Genomic DNA, 18,064 nt, shown 5'->3' on the forward strand with positions numbered 1-18,064 from the left:
GGACTTACAATTTAGATTTGAGGAAATAACACTGAACTATTAATGGTAGTCGTCTCTGGGAAAGCGATGGAATACTAGTTCTCTTTACTACTTCCTTTTCCAGTAAAAATTACTACAAATCACTTTTGGAAAGAAAATATTCTTTTTAAAGCAAACCTGATCTGTTATGAATATTCTTCCTATTTTAAAACAGAAACAGAGTAGTTTCTATCATCAGGCTTATCCCAATACCATTTAGTGAGTAACCCAGTTTCTCTTCACTGCTTTGAAATGTTACCTTCAGCATATAATACTTAAATAGTATGAATGCTTGAGTATATTTCAGAAAGATTTGTTCTCCCAGTGGAAATGTCTTCTCATATGAATAGCTACAAATAAAGCAAAGGCTGTTTACAGATGTCTATTTTTTCCCCCATAAATTCCACACTATTTTTAAAAATTGTTTGTTTATAGATTTATGGTAAGGATGATTAACCCTGCTGCTCATGTCTATTTTACATTGTTTTACTCTAAGATAATTATTTTATATTTTGCCTTTTTTAATTTTAAAATTTAATTTCAGAATAATTTTATTTAAAATAGTTTATTGGAAGTTTGAGAATTAACATGGAATTTGTTATTTCCATGAACACATTTACCTAAAGAAGAATGTTGTTTTTAAAATATTTCATCTTCCTATACAAGAATTGAGTGTCATTCTATTTTCAAAATATTTTTATTAAGGCCTCTCACCTAAGGTTATTATTTTATTTTTCTCATTCACATATTCATCATCAACTTAATTCCACTGAATTTCAAGCTTTTAATAATTCCCACTGTATGAAATCTAAAAAAATGTATTATGCAAATATCAGATTATTATGCTATACAAAACCAGCATAACATTATATGTCATTTATATCTCAACAAATTCTAGTGTAAATTCCTTGTTTTTATTAATCAAAATTTTATTAAGAAAATTACATGCCTGTCCTATTGTTTTCTCTATCCAGACAACTGTATATTAAATAAGATATTTTTTAGCTAATTTCTTTGAACTTTTGAAGGTACTAATCATATGAAATACTTAAAATGCTTTCTTCTTTTTACAAGCCAATTTTTATACATTTTTTGTTTCATTTTCCTCACCAGAACTTTCTAAAATATAGCCAAAACAACAATAAACAATAATTATAGTACAGAACATTAGGAAAAAAATAAAAAGACAAACAAAAATAATAGTATTTTTGTATATTTCCCAGTATATACTGATTCTGATTCCATATCACATTAAAGAGATACCCCTAATCTCATTTTCCACATAAATTATTTAGTTGCTTACTTATTTATTATTTGTTTGAAATGAGGAATGAATGCTCAGTTTTATTCATTGATTGGTGTTTCAAAAATTCATGTGACAGAATACAGGGTATTTTGCATTTTATCTGTTGGTAGGTTGAATTATATTAATAGATCATAAATTAATAGATTCTCTTTGATTGAACCACATGTGTGTTCTATTTGCCTTGAAATACATGTGCTCCCACTTTAAACAGTAAATGAGTTTGAGCTCTAGTTTTCTTTTGCAAAGTATTTAGATCAAGTCTAAATTTGTCTTTCAGTAAAACTCTGGAAGTTTTATCTTTGGCTTTATTTAAAAATGACTCATAACTCTTGAGACATATTCTGGAAAACAAACAAAAAAATGAGTTTGTCAATTCTAAAATTACTTTGTAAAAGCATTGCTTTGATAATTTCCTTGTTGATTTATTGCAGTATTCCAATATTTTCAATCTGAGTCATTTGCATTAAAAAGATTCCTTTCCCTTTTGTAAATTGCATAAATCAAATTTGTAAGGTAAAAACAGAGTTGACTATGTGTTACTTTTATTTATTTTTTAAAACACTTTATTATGTTAGAGCAGCTTTTGTTTCACAGCAGAATTGAGAGGAAGGTAGAGAACTTTCGCACATACTCTGCCCCCAAACATGCATGGTCTCCTCTACCACTAACAAAAGCTTCCATCAGTGGTTTGTTTCAGTTGGTGAACCTACATTCACACATCACAATCACCCAAAGTCCATAGCATACATTATGTCTTACTTTTGGTATTGTACATTCTATGGGTTTGGACAAATGTATTACTACATGCATCCACCAGTACAGTATCATATAGAATAGTTTCACTGATGTAAAAATCCTCTTTTCTTTGCTAATTCATTCTTCCCCTAGCCGCTGATTCCAATACCTGGCAACCATTGATCTTTTAACTGTTTCAATAGTTTTCCTTTTCAGAATGTCCTATTGTTGAACTCACATAGTAAGTAGCCATTTCAGATTGGCTTCTTTCACTTAATAATATGAATTTAAGGTTTCACCATATCTTTATATGGCTGGAAAGTTCATTAATTTTTTTAGCATTGAATAATATTCCATTGTCTGTATGTAGCACAGTTTGTTTACACATTCACATGCAGAAAGACATCTTCATTGCTTCCAAGATTTGACAGCTATGAATAAAGCTGCTGTAATCATTAATGTTGAGGTTTTGTGTGGACATAAGTTATTATTATTTTTATAATTTTAAATATATAATGAAAATTTTGTTTGTTTTTTGGGCCACCTTCAATTTGTGGGGAAAAAAATAATGTTCTAATTCACTTAGCTGTGATTTAAGAAAACATTAGGGCAATATTCAAAAAAGAGAAAGAACAATTAAAAAAAATTAAGTAGCAAAAAAGAAAAAGAAACATGTTTGAAGGATCTGGAGTAGAGAGTTTTTAAGTCAAACAGTAGCGGGGGGAGAGTATATATTACAAAATTGTAATTTCCCATTTCATCAAGGAAAGAAAACTCTTTCTAGCCTGAGTGAAAGATAATAGGAAAAAATTAGTGGAGACAAAAGTACCATAGATTACATACTGTGGGACCTGTCTTTTTGCTTCTCTCTGGGAGACTGAAACCTGATGAGTGGATGTAGTGAATGTGGACGAAGGTCACAAGACAGATTTTGGAAAAGGCAAGGAGTTATTTCTCCCCTGATTTCTACAACAGCGATGCCTGTAAGCCTGTTAAAAATGTTTCAGATTTATCATGGGCTCAGAGTGAAGCTTAGCTGCAAGAGAGCCAGGTTAGCAACAGCTCTATGAAGTAGCAGCATAGAGGTTTCTGAGGGCTGGTTCTTAACGGCCTGATCACTGGAGCGCTGGATGAGGTAGACTGCTGAGGGGCCCCGGGCCATGAAAGCAGGACGGGGAATGTGGACGGACTGAGGTCCTCAGTGAGTATGTAAAGTCCTAGGAGCTGATCTGGAGGTCCAGGAGTTCAGGTGACTGTACCTCACGGCCGGAGGCCACCGCAGGTACATGGACAAAGGCTACAGAAGCCATTACACCCGTGCAAGGCTATCCACAAGCCCCCGGCCAGTGATTAGCGCGTGGAAATGGAAAGAAGGAGCAAGGAGAATCCTCACTAAACTCAGTGCACACAGAAGAGTGCAGTGATTTTAAATAGGCACTAACTAAATGTGCTCTTCCCTGGTGGCTCAGATGGTAAAGCGTCTGCCTACAATGCGGGAGACCTGAGTTCGATCCCTGGGTTGCGAAGATCTCCTAGAGTAGGAAATGGCAACCCACTCCAGTACTCTTGCCTGGAAAATCCTATGGACAGAGGAGCCTGGTAGACCACCATCTATGGGGTCACAAGGAGTCAGACACAACTGAGCGACTTCACTTTCACTTTCAACTAAATTTTAAATAGACACTAAAATTCTAACCTAACATCTAACCTATCATCAAGGTTACATTTTTCTGCTACAGAGGAATCAGGGACTGGTGAATATATTAAATTCATGTGGGGAAAGAAGCAAAACTGTATTTCTGCACGTCTGAGTGTGAGTATAAATTTTGAACCTGTTTTATATTTTAAATTTTTCGAGTAGTTGAGAATTTGAGATTATAATTATACTATTGAATTACAGATTTAGTTCATTATCAGATATGTTAGAATGGAAAAACGTGCTTCATATATTACTGATTTTCTTTCCTATGTCTCTAGTAGTAATTTTTCTAAATACTTCATAAATATTTGTAAGCTATACTTGTATATTTCTTAATTTTATATTACTAGTCATATCCCTTAAATCATTTGCATTTATAACTTTACCTGATTTACTAAAATTGTAAGAACAAAAATCAAAATCTTGCTTTAAACTATGTTTTTGTCCAAAAGTCACCTAGACTAAGATCACTGCTGTGTGTGACCTGGGATGGTCAAAATGATTATAGCAATTATTTGCAAAAATTGAATATTGATCACTTTTAAACTGTTCTCCTGCTTAGTTCAACTGGCATCTTAGTTTCACTCAAATTCTCAACACTAGCTTTTCTCCTTGAACTCTGCCCATGAGTTTATTCATCTAGTAAACTTAACTGGAAAAGCAATGACCACTTCCTTTAGCCTGGCTACTCATCCCTGTATCCTAGAAAACATGCAACTCACATCGGGACAGTGTCAGTCAATTATCTAATTGCTAGAAATAAGGTTTTCTTTTTTTTTTTTTGCATTTGATTGACTATTTAATATACATACATACGTATATGTATATGTATATATACACACATACATATATATATGTATCTGTTCCGTACAAGCATTTTAAATTAAGGACCACAAAAATTAGTATTTGTTGTAGCTGTTTAGTTGCTAAATTGTATCTGATTCTTTGTGACCCCAAGGACAGTAGCCCATCAGGCTCCTCTGCCCATGGGTTCTCCAGGTAATAATACTACAGAATGGATTGCCATTTCCTTCTGCAGGGTATCTCCTGACCCAGGATTAATCCTGCATTGGCAGGTGGAATCCTTACCACTGAGCCATCAAGGAAGTCCCCAGGTAACTTTTATAATACCTTTTATAGATGGGGAAACAGTGGAAACAGTGCCAGACTTTACTTTTTGGGGCTCCAAAATCACTGCAGATGGTGATTGCAGCCATGAAATTAAAAGACACTTACTCCTTGGAAGGAAAGTTATGACCAACCTAGACAGCATATTAAAAAGCAGAGACATTACTTTGTCAACAAAGATCCATCTAGTCAAGGCTATGGTTTTTCCAGTGGTCATGTATGGATGTGAGAGTTGGACTGTGAAGAAAGCTGAGTGCCAAAGAATTGATGCTTTTGAACTATGGTGTTGGAGAAGACTCTTGAGAGTCCCTTGGACTGCAAGGAGATCAAACCAGTCCATCCTGAAGGAGATCAGTCCTGGGTGTTCATTGGAAGGACTGATGCTGAAGCTGAAACTCCAGTACTTTGGCCACCTCATGTGAAGAGCTGACTCATTGGAAAAGTCCCGGATGCTGGGAAGGACTGGGGGCAGGAGGAGAAGGGGACAACAGAGGATGAGATGGCTGGATGGTATCATCGACTCGATGGACAGAGGTTTGAGTAAACTCTGGGAGTTGGTGATGGACAGGGAGGCCTGGCATGTTTCGATTCATGGGGTCGCAAAGAGTCAGAAACCATGAGGTCGTCGCAAAGCGTCAGACACGACTGAGTGACTGAACTTGCAGTTTCAATCTTATTTTTCATTTTCAACAGTACTAATTTTTCTATCTCTGCTTTAAGTTTGCATAAATTTAATTGATGTGTCTTTGTCTCCAATTCCAACTTTAAAAAAATAATCATTTTGGTGTTTTTTGCCATAAGAGTGTTAACTACAAACCATACATGTCTGGTGTTTATTTATTAAGCAAATATGAGACTATTAACCACCTGAGGAAATTTAGAAAAAATTTTAACTGTGTTACTACAACCATAAGGATGATCAATTTTGCTTTATTCTATTATGCTTATTAATTTTTGATTATTTCATCTTTTATGATTTTTGCTATGTAGACTGTGTAGTATTTAGACTTTTAAAAAAATTGACTTAGAAAATAACCTCTAGTACTTGGATGCAATCTCAAAAATGGCAGAATAATCTCTATTCATTTCCAAGGCAAACCATTCAATATCATGGTAATCCAAGTCTATGCCCCAACCAGTAACACTGAAGAAGCTGAAATTGAACAGTTATATGAAGACCAGAAGAACTTCTAGAACTAACATCCAAAAAAGATGTCTTTTTCATTTTAGGGGACAGGAATGCAAAAGTAGGAAGTCAAGAAACACCTGGAGTAACAGGCAAATTTGACCTTGAAGTACAGAATGAAGCAGGGCAAAGGCTAACAGAATTTTGCCAAGAGAATGCACTGGTCATAGCAAACACCCTCTTCGAACAACACAAGAGAAGAGTCTACACATGGACATCCCCAGACGGTTGACACCAAAATCAGATTGATTATATTCTTTGCAGCCAAAGAAGGAGAAGCTCTATACAGTCAGCAAAAACAAGACCGGGAGCTGACTGTGGCTCAGATCATGAACTCCTTATTGCCAAATTCAGACTGAAATTGAAGAAAGTGGAGAAAACCACTAGACCATTCAGGTATGACCTAAATCAAATCCCTTAAGACTATACAGTGGAACTGAGAAATAGATTTAAGGGACTAGATCTGATAGACAGAGGGCCTGATGAACTATGGACAGAGGTTTGAGACATTCTACAGGAGATAGGAATTAAGACCATCCCCAAGAAAGAAAAACGCAAAAGAGCAAAATGTCTGTCTGAGGAGGGCTTACAAATACCTGTGAAAAGAAGAGAAGTAAAAAGCAAAGGAAAAAAGGAAAGATATACCCATTTGAATGTAGGGTTCCAAAGAATAGCAAGGCGAGATAAGAAAGCCTTCCTCAGTGATCAATGCAAAGAAATAGAGGAAAACAATAGAATGGGAAAGACTAGAGATCTCTTCAAGAAATTTAGAGATACCAAGGGAACATTTCATGCAAAAATGGGCTCATAAAGGACAGAAATGGTCTATAGACCTAACAGAAGCAGAAGATATTAAGAAGAGGTGGCAAGAATACATAGAAGAACTGTACAAAAAAGATCTTCATGACCCAGATAATCACGATGGTATGATCACTCCTAGAGCGAGACATCCTGGAATGTGAAGTCAAGTGGGCCTTAGAAAGCATCACTACAAACAAAGCTAGTGGAGGTGATGGAACTCCAGTTGAGCTATTTCAAATCCTGAAAGATGATGCTGTGAAAGTGCTGCACTCAACATGCCAGCCAATTTGGAAAACTCAGCAGTGGCCACAGGACTGGAAAAAGTCAGTTTCCATTCAAATCCCAAAGAAAGGCAATGCCAAAGAATGCTCAAACTACCGCACAATTGCACTCATCTCACATGCTAGTAAAGTAATGCTCAAAATTCTCCAAACCAGGCTTCAGCAATACGTGAACCCTGAACTTCCAGATGTTCAAGCTGGTTTTAGAAAAGGCAGAGGAACCAGAGATCAAATTGCCAACATCAGCCGGATTATCGAAAAAGCAAGAGAGTTACAGAAAAACATCTATTTCTGCTTTACTGACTATGCCAAAGCCTTTGACTGTGTGGATCACAATAAACTGTGGAAAACTGTGAAAGAGATGGAAATACCAAACTACCTGACCCGCCTCTTGAGAAACCTGTATGCAGGTCAGGAAGCAACAGTTAGAGCTGGACATGGAACAACAGACTGGTTCCAAATAGGAAAAGTAGTACGTCAAGGCTATATATTGTCAGCCCTGTTTGAAAAGACCCTGATGCTGGGAAAGATTGAGGGCAGGAGGAGAAGTAGATGACAGAGGATGAGATGGCTGGATGGCATCACTGACTCAATGGACATAGGTTTGGGTAAACTCCAGGAGTTGGAGATGGACAGGGAGGCCTGGCGTGCTGTGGTTTATGGGGTCACAAAGAGTCAGACATGACTGAGTGATTGAACTGACTGACTGATGATTATCTAACTTTTTAGACTATAGCTTTGGAGTTTTTCTAGGAAGCCGATTTTGTTTTTCTTCAATCCCTACTTGCTTTGAATTTTGATTACCAAAGCTATTGTCACGGGCTTCCCAAGTGGCACCAGTGGCAAAGAACCTGCCTGCCAACATAGGAAGGGGTAAGAGACAGTGGTTCTCTCTTGAGTGGGAAGACCCCTGGAGGAGATCCCCTGGAGGAGTGTGATGAAATGAAATTACAGGATGATACTCTGTAACCTGCATTAAAACCATTCACCAATAACTCAAGCACAAGTATAGTTTACTGAATTTCAAGAGTTATAAGCACCAGGAAAGTGTGTTGGTAAAGCTATTAAAAACAAAAGAAAACAACAAAAACCCCTGAGGACTTCACAGATGGTGCTAGTGGTAACAAATCGGCCTGCCACTGCAGGAGGCATGAGCTGCGAATTCTATCCCTAGGTCAAGAACATCCCCTGGAGGAGGGCATGGCAACCTACTCCAGGATTCTTGCCTGGAAAATCGCCTGAATAGAGGAGCCTGGCGGGTTACAGTCGACAGGGTAGCCAGAGTCAGACACCCCTGAAGTGACTCAGCACACACGCAAGCTATTATTACTATTATTAATTAATCTGCCCGTGTATTTTTCCACTTTGAAACACTTTTTAAAGGAAATTCTATGCTGCGACAACTTGTTACAAAGTTGCATAAATTTGTATCCTCGTCCATCTTCAGCTTTCACAGGGAAGTGATTAAAATCACTGTCTCTGGAGCTCCTCTTGATGGATTTAAACCCAGATCTTTCTAGTACTTTCTATAGGACCTTGGGCAAAATACCTAACTGTTATGAGATTGATTCTCCTCTTACATAAAATGAGAATAATGATAACACTGATCTCATATAAACAACATAGCTTGATTGGATTAATGTGAGACTTAAAAGATTTCCTGTCAAGGCTCAAGCACTTAGTATTCAGCATGAGGAACTGTATTCAATATGTAATAACCAACAGTGGAAAGTGATCTGGAAAATTCTGAAAAGAGTACACCCCCCACCACACACACACACATATAATTTTGCTGTACATCTGAAATTAACTCACTATAAATCAACTATACTTCAAAAAAAAAAAAAAAAAAAACCAAGATTTCCTACCCTGAGGTCTTCTGAAGGATTCTTGACTGTTTGCAGAATTGTTCTTCCCAGCAGCAACATTTCAATTAAGAGGTTCTTCTAAAATGGTATTTTGCAGTTTTGTTTTCAACAATTTCTGAATAAAAGCTGTATGGATACTAACTTTGCTAATATTTTGCAGTCTGAAGCTTGAAATATTTTATATGGACATTTTACATCAATAGCAATTAAATGAAGTAATTTCTGTCCCAAATCCTGTAGAAGTTTCCTTCTGGTTTTTAGATTTTCAGAACACTGGAACTAGATAGATATGTTGTGTCTGTCTTTGAAAAGGACCTTTGATCATTTATAGCTTCATATTTATTTGAAAGGGGGAACAAAAGAAAGAAAGAGAACTTGCTAGAGCTATCTGATCAGTATCTATTTTCAATTTTTTTTTAGTTTAGGAAAACTAGCCACTGCACAGTTGGATGTGGAGTGTCTGTCACGTTTTCTTTGGGTCGGAGGCACATTTCAGGCTCACTGCCTTCAGCATTCTTCTCATTCAGTCAGCATTCTTAAAAGCATCGCTTACTTTTGTTTATTTCTTTGATTTCCTAGATACCTATCTTAGAATGATGGAGCTTTTCTCAGACATTTCAGTGGCTGTGTTGTATATTCTTTTTACTGTCTCACAGATATATCCCCATTTTGTTTGCAATTGCCCATGTAAAAATCCCATGGTCAGAGGAGCTGACACGGCTGAGAGTTGGACACAGCTGAACCCACACACACTTCCTTCAGACTGGAGTCTCCTTGAATTAATCTTTGTTTTTAAGCCAACCCTGGTTGTATGCTACAAACCTCTGCATTCACTGATTTGATTGTCTAGGGTGCACTAGATGTGATTTTGCCTTTGCATTCAGACTTGAGCATATTTCATCATGGGGGTCAGAGGGGAAGATATTGATGGTATTGAGTATTTCAGGACACATCATTTGCATGAAGAAGGAAGGCTTTCAGTATACAAGTCAGAGAGCTGCAAGTACAGCTTCCTCTAGAACATGGGCTCCTATAACACAGAAGAGTTGTGATATTGTAAGGGAAACAGATGCCCTGAGCTAGTTCTTTCCAGATAGCAATATGACAAATTCACTTTGTTGTTGTTGTTGTTGTTATTAAGTCCTGGCTTAAATGATGTCATCTCAACAATCCCTGAAAGTCTCTCAGTCATGTCCAAATCTTTGCGACCCTATGGATTATACAGTCCATGGAATTCTGCAGGCCAGAATACTAGAGTGGGTAGCCTTTCCCTTCTCCAGGGGATCTTCCCAACCCAGGGATCAAACCCAGGTCTTCTGCACTGCAGGCAGATTCTTTACCAGCTGAGCCAAAATTAATATGTTTACCATTGCAAACTGTTTTCCTAATCTTTGAACTCCCAATCCCATTGCCAACATCTATTTCTGTTATTCTTTCCATAGCCTTTGTTATCTTCTTTCTTACTGTGTATTTCACTAACTTGTTATGGGTATTGCTTATAGATTGTCTCTCCTGCTAAAACTCAAGCATCACAAGGGCAGGTGTTTGTTCTTTTCGTTAACATATTCCAAGCACTTAAAATGAAGCCTGATGTATAATAGATGCCAAATAAATATTTGTTGAGTATTTTGGTATATCTTTCAAAAAAAAAAAAGTTTCTCAAGGACATGGACCGCATCTTGTCTATTTTTGAATATTTAATGCAATAGGTATGATTCAAACATAAGAGATTTAGCAAATATTTGTTTTCATACAAAAGAGAACACTAGAAATTTACTTCGAAAATTGTTTTACCTTATTGTCCCTTTGTCAATGTGCCTGCTTTCATTTCTTACTTTTCTTATTTGCTTGGGCTTGGAAAATTGCATGTTGAGCCTTTTATTGCTCTTAGTGGTCAAGAAAACCAGGTGTTAGACTGTAAAGTTTCACTTACCGTCTGAGTGTCTTGGTCCAACTGGAAACCTGGTGAGTTTTCTGGTGTCACAGGTGGACTCCAACTGGCTGAATCCCAGGAGAAAGCTTGCTTTGATGTTAAATGCATGCGGCCCAGAAACCTCCGCCCTGTCTTCCTTTGATCTCATTCCTCTTCTTTTGTCTGGCATTTGCTTGTCTCTTTTTCCATCTTTGATGTTGCTTCTCTAGCAATGAGTTCCTTCCTCTTTACTGGTTTTTTTCTCTGGCTCTGTTTGAATTTGAGAGTCTTCTTGTTCTAAAGATTCCTTTTTCTGTCAGACTTGGATTTCTGATACATTTGAAGTTTCTCATTAGTGAATATTTGTCTCACTTTTGTTCTGATAGCCTATTTTGTAACGGAATGTCTGTGAAAAAGGAACCAAACAGCTGTCTTTTTTTTTTTTTTTTTTCATGCTTTAAAACTTGCACTGGCTTAATGTTTGTTAAACACAGAGATCATGGCCCTTCTGGAGGAGCATTGTCAAAGGTGCATGAATTTCTGCCATTTCAAAAGAGACTGCTGCTAACTCGTTTCAGTCGTGTCCGACTCTGTGTGACCCCATAGACGGCAGCCCACCAAGCTCCCCTGTCCCTGGGATTCTCCAGGCAAGAACACTGGAGTGGGTTGCCATTTCCTTCTCCAATGCATGAAAGTGAAAACTGAAAGTGAAGTCGCTCTGTCGTGTCCGACTCTTAGCAACCTCATGGACTGCAGCCCACCAAGTTCCTCTGACCATGGGATTTTCCAGGCGAGAGTCTTGGAGTGGGCTGCCATTGCCTCAAAAGAGACTAGAGAACCCAATTTTCTTGTGGTATCTTGATTTTTAAACATTGGCCTGAATTCAAATAGTTAACAAAGAAAAATGCCAAATGGGCCAAATGAGACGAGGATGGTCCAAGTCTTTTTCAGTGTGACCATTCTGTGGCTCTGCTGTACTGTCTGATTTGATCAATGGCTCAGGTGGGCACTTCTTTGGAACTTCTGATCTTTATTTACTTTTGAAGGGCTGTAGTGCAAATGGTCTCTTTTTTTGTCCCTACTTTGAGAGGAGGTGACTGGTAACATTTTCAGTTCTTTATTGTTTCCATATATAACCTATTGTTTCACAAATTATTTCAGCAAGGTACAATTGCCCATTTTTGTTTGGGTAAGGAAAACAAAACAAGTCATATGTGACCCAGACTCAGCCCTATGTTGAATAGAAGGAAACATTGATCCTGAAAGCCCTCCTTATTTACATAAAGCACCTCATTCATGGCCACACTTCCTGCCTGTGTTCCAGATTCACAGTTACCCACCTTCACGCTGGCTTTGGCTCCTGACCCATATTCAGCTGTTTCCCCTTAACACTTTAGTTGAATCTGCCTTCAGCATCTCTCTTGGGAAACATTTTTTTTTTAAGTGATAATAATAATAACAGTATCTCAATAGGTACATGGAAATATCTCTATATCACTAATTATTAGAGAAATGCTAATCAAAACTACAATGAGGCATCCCTTCGCATCAGTCAGGATGGCTAACATCAAAAGTAATAAATGCTAGAGAGGATGTGGAGAAAAGGGAACCCTGTAGCCATTATGGAGAATAGTGTGGAGAGTCCTTAAAAAACTAAAGGTTTCCGTACGACCAAGGTATCCTACTCTGGGGCATCGATTCAGAAAAAACTATAATACAAAAAAGGAACATGCACTCCAATTTTCATAGTGGTACTATTCACAACAGCCAAGACATGGAAGCAACTTTATCAACGGATGAATAGATAACGGTGTGATATATATGTATATATATCCAGCAGAATACTACTAAGCCATAAAAAAGAATGAGGCATTGCCATTTGTAGCCACAATGATGCACCTAAAGATTATCATATTAAGTCAGAAGGAAAAAGACAAACACCGTATGATATCACATGTATGTGAAATCTAAAATACGACACTAATGAGCCATCTGTGAAACAGAAACACTCACAGACACAGAGGACAGACTTGTGTCTGCCACCAGGGCGGGTCTGGGGGAGGGTTGGCGTGGGAGGTTGGGGTTAGCAGACACAAGCTATCACACAGAGGATGGGGGAAAAACAAGGTCCTGTTCTATAGCAGAAAGAGCTACATTTGGTACCCTATGATAAACCACAATGGAAAAGAATATTAGAAAACAATACCTATATGTGTATATAACTGAGTCGCTGTGCTTTACAGTGGCAATTAACACAGTCTTGTAAATCAACTATGTTTCAATTAAAAAAAATAGTCTCGTTTACTGACTAGTTTCATATATTGGGCCCTAGGCTTAGAGTTGGACTGCAAGGAGTCCAACCACTCCCTCCTAAAGGAACTCAGTCCTGAATATTCATTGAAAGGACTGATGCTGAAGCTGAAACTCGAATACTTTGAGCACCTGATGCAAAGCACTCACCCATTGAAAAAGACCATGATGCTGGGAAAGATTGAAAGGAGGAGGAGAAGGGAATGACAGAGGATGAGATGGCTGGATGGCATCACTGACTCAATGGACATGAGTTTGAGTAAGCTTCAGGAGTTGGTGATGGACAGGGAAACCTGGCATGCTTCAGTCCATGGGGTTGCAGTCAGACACGACCGAGCGACTGAACTGAGCTGATGCTTAGAATTTGCTTTCCCTATTTTTTTCTCCAGCTGTTAAGTTAGATATTGCTATTTGCTCCACTTGAAAGCCAAAGAAAATGATGGCATACGGAGGTTTAGCAGCTTGACCAAGGTCTTACAGTAACCCATCCAGTCCTCCCATCTGGAGTTCCATCTCTTCACTATTATATACATGCCCCCCGCCAGCTGCTTCTATTTCTGGTCCATCAAGGAACTCACTCCGTGAATCGCCACCAGGACACGGTGAACAACTGGTTTGGCTGGCCTGAAAGCTTCTCCTATTTTAAGCTAACAGTCTGAGGCTCACTGACACGGTGTGCCCCTATCCTAGCAGACTGGCATGGACTTGGAGAGCCTTCTTCTCACCAAGAGAAGAGATAGAAAAGTATAGCAGCAGAAATCCCCCACATCTTCTGGAAAGATAATCAGCCCCTCCTATTTTCCCTGCCAGAGCCACCCTATGCTCCTCATCTCCTAGCAAGTTTTCACCAGGGGCTAGATTCAGAAAATCTAAGTATTACTGTGAGTGCTGCTCCTGGCCCAAATCCAGTCCATTGCTAGTCTAGCCTTCCATTCTATTAATGTGTATTTTCATAGATAGAGTCTGACACAGCCTGATTAGCTCAACACATATTTAATTATCTTTGTCTGAATGGGTTTACAAAATTTTTACTTCACGTTATTAGGATATTATAAATTACCCACCTGCCCTTGCAGGAGAAACAAGAGGCTGAGGTTTGGTCCCTGAGCCGGGAAGATCGCCTGGAGAAGGATATGGCAATGCACTCCAGTATTCTTGCCTGGAAAACTTCATGGGCAGAGGAACCTGTCATGCTACAGTTCATGGGGTCACAAAGAGTCGGACATGACTGAGTGACTGAACACTCACACATTTGGATATTGAGTTAAATCAGGTGTGTCTCAGCATTCAAACAAGAACTCACTGGAAATCCTAACTTCACCTTCATTTATCCCCCCACCTGCTCAGGCAAGAAGGGCACCTGCTATGGAATGACGCCCTAGAGGACCCCCTCTGACTGTCGCCACATTTTGCCTCATGGGGACAGTACTTGCAAATCATGGGGATATTACTATAGGAAGCAGTCACCACAGTCCTAAACTGTTATCTTCCTACCCAGCAGCCCAGCGTTCTCCTCCTAAACAGTTCTGAATCTGCTTGGAGGGCCTGAACTCTTATCCTCCCTAACCATCTTCCTAAGGGTGAACCACAGACCCACACATGGGCCCCAGGAGTGAGCAAGGGACAACTATTTTCACTTTGGACATCCCGCATATGTGGGATGTGGTTTATTTGTCAAAGAAAAAGGTAGAACAAATTTTATTAAACAGCTTATTATAACTCCTAAAGCACTTAGAACTATGGTATATGGGCCCACATTAGGACTCTTGCCTCAGGCCCTAAAGTATTCAAGTGCGGCTTGGCTGACTTTATAATATTTTACTGAGGGTGACAATCATCTAGCCTAAGTTCAGTCAGCCTCAAAATGTCTTATTAGATCATTAAAACCTACCACCACAACCCTAGTAGCAGCTAAAATAACATGATAAGGAATTTATTGCTTCTTCTTTTAGCTCCTGTTAATAAAAACAATGCTATTTAGGGTATAATACTGGTATTGAAATATTCCCTTCATCATGTTCAGTACAGTTAGTTTACTTTTTAATATACACATCTCACTGCTACAAAACTTGGGGAAGTATGCAATTAACAAGTTCACAAATCACAAAATTTTAAATTAGAACTGGAAAGAAAAATGACATCCAGGAATGTGTTTTTAAGTCTTGTTTACGTGCAGAGGCCAAGATAAGGACCAGAGCCTATGCTTGGATCTTAAGGGATTGTCCCTCGTTCAGAGAGAAAGGCTGGTCACCATGACGACTTCCGGGGATCTGTGCAGATCTAGACTCAAACCCTGTTTCTGCTTGTTGTTGTTCAGTTGCTAAGCCATGTCCTATTCTTTGCAGGCCCACGGACTGCAGCACGCCAGGTTTCCCTGTCCTTCACTATCTCCTGGAGTTTGCTCAAACTCATGTCCATTGAGTCGGTGATGCCATCCAACCATCGCATCCTCGGTCACTCCCTTCTCCTGCCCCCAATCTTTCCCAGCATCAAGGGAAAGCATCTTTACTATTTCTGTTACTGGATGGCCACTGAGAAATAGGAACAGGAGGGTCATTAGTCACTCTTGCTTCTATGTCTGTGATATAGAACATAATACCCTCCCTCACCAGGCTATTTGGGGGACTGAACAAAATCACAAAATGGCACACAAAATAGGAGCGTGGTGGTTTTCTTCCCTTTTTTTCCCCTTATTTCCACCTTGCATCCACTTCTTTTCCTTATTTTATTTTCCTGCATTTATTTTTCTGCATGCAAGCTTTCTGCTCTAGCTTTTCAACAAGGTGAGCCGAAGGCAAAGGCCAGGTGGATCCACATATAGATAAAAGGTGCCACTGTGAGACTTGAATGATATGTGACTTATGCAGACAGTGAAGGCAAGAGGAGCCAAACAGCGAATCTCCCAGTCCCATAGACCAGAACAGATGACACTAAATGTGAGGGCAGATGGCCACAAGGTGAGCTGTGGCAGTCTTCATTGCTATAGATCTAACTGTAGGCTTCAGCTTAAAAACCTAGCTCAGGACTGGTGCACTGGGCAGACCCAGAGGGATGGGATGGGGAGGGAGGTGGGAGGAGGGATCAGGATGGGGAACACATGTAAATCCATGGCTGATTCACGTCAATGTATGGCAAAACCCACTACAATATTGTAAAGTAATTAGCCTGCAACTAATAAAAATAAATGAAAAAATTTTGAAGGAAAAAAAAAAATAAATAAAACCTAGAAGGGTACTGTGGGGCATCTGAGAACAGAACTTTTCCTTTGTTTCCCAGTTTCTTGATTACAGGAAATAAGCTTCAATCAGCCTCTGTTATGTTTCAAGTTCCCATGGGCAGGTTCAAACAGTTGCTGATCAGGGAAGGGAGAGGATGCAGAGATAAGGGAGGGGCAGTCAGGAAACAATAGGGCAGCCTGGAGGTCCCCCCTCAAGTTGGTTGTTCAGTCACTCAGTCATGTCCGATCCTTTGAGACCCATGGACTGCAGCACGCCAGGCTTCCCTGGCCTCCACCATCTCCCAGAGTTTGCTCAAACTCCTGTCCTTGACTTGGAGATGCTACCGCCTCCTCCTTGCCTTTAATCTTTCCCAGCATCAGTCTTTCCCAACGAGTTGGCTCTTCATATTAGGTGGTGAAAGTATTGGAGTTTCAGCTTCACATAGTCTTTCCAAAGAATATTCAGGATTGATCTCCTTTAGGATTGACAGATTTGAACTCCTTGCAGTCCAAGAAACTCTCAAGAGTCTTCTCTAGCACCACAATTTGAAAGTATCAACTCTTCAGTGCTCAGCCATCCTCATGGTCTAACTCTCACATCCTTAGATGACTACTGGAAAAACCATAACTTTGACAATATAGACCTTTGACAGCAAAGTGATATCTCTGCTTATTAATAGCTTTGTCATAGCTCTCTTTCCAGGAGCAAGCCTCTTTTGTCTCCAAGATTTAATTTGGTGTGGATGTACAGAGGCCAGATTCAACATCAAGCTAAGCAATTCTATGTGATGCAAATCTATTCTAAAAGGCACAGCAGAAAGCCTCAAGCATCCTTAGAACCTAGAGAGTGAGAAGAAATTGCATCAGGATAGACTTCTATGAGGCAGAGAGACAAGTGGGCAATGGCCTTGTAGCCAGCAATTGCAGGCCCCCTTCCTCTTGTGTCTCCGGAAGATCCAACGTGTCCTGCCAAGACTCACATCAGCTGTGTTGCATGGCTTCGGCTGCTTGGTCCAAGTGGACGGTGTGAGACCACTGGGGCACCCTGGCAGAGCGGTTTCTCTACAGAGCTGACCAGAATTTTTAATTAACACAGTTCTGATGAACTTTTGGGGAATTTGTAACTTTTTGTTATTCCTGACATATATGCCATTGCACACATTTGCTTATAATTTTAAGATAAATTCCTAGAAACAGAATTGCTGAATTGAGGGGCACTCAGTAAAATTTTGACAATAAGCCTTTTCTTTGGTATCATATTAATTATATTCCCACAAACAATGGATTAGATCATTCTGCTTCCTTCACTTCCGTGACAACACTTAATGTTTGTGTTCCCTGCAGCCTAAGTTTAAAATATCTTTGTAGCATGAATTTGCAATCCTTCTTTATATGAGTAAGACTGAGCATCACTTTATATATTTGAAAGCAGTCTATATTTTTTATATATTCTTTATTTTTCTATTGAGTCACTATTTTAAAAATTATTTGTGTGGGCTTTTTATTCATTAATTAAGTTTTGAAGTACTTTTCCAAGTTTTTGGGAGGATAATATCATTATATCATATTTTTTGTGGAAGTTCATGTGGATTTAAAAAAATTT

At 38.9% G+C, this 18,064-nt stretch overlaps 1 protein-coding gene across 2 annotated transcripts in view; it reads right to left on the bottom strand.

Annotated features, from left to right (window-relative positions):
• The window catches only part of CNTNAP5 (contactin associated protein family member 5), a 970,694-nt gene that overhangs the window by 472,597 nt on the left and 480,033 nt on the right, over window positions 1-18,064 (bottom strand). The window lies entirely within an intron of this gene.

This window comes from Muntiacus reevesi, chromosome 3 (genome assembly GCF_963930625.1).
Source record: "Muntiacus reevesi chromosome 3, mMunRee1.1, whole genome shotgun sequence".
Classification (NCBI taxonomy): Eukaryota; Metazoa; Chordata; class Mammalia; order Artiodactyla; family Cervidae; genus Muntiacus; species Muntiacus reevesi.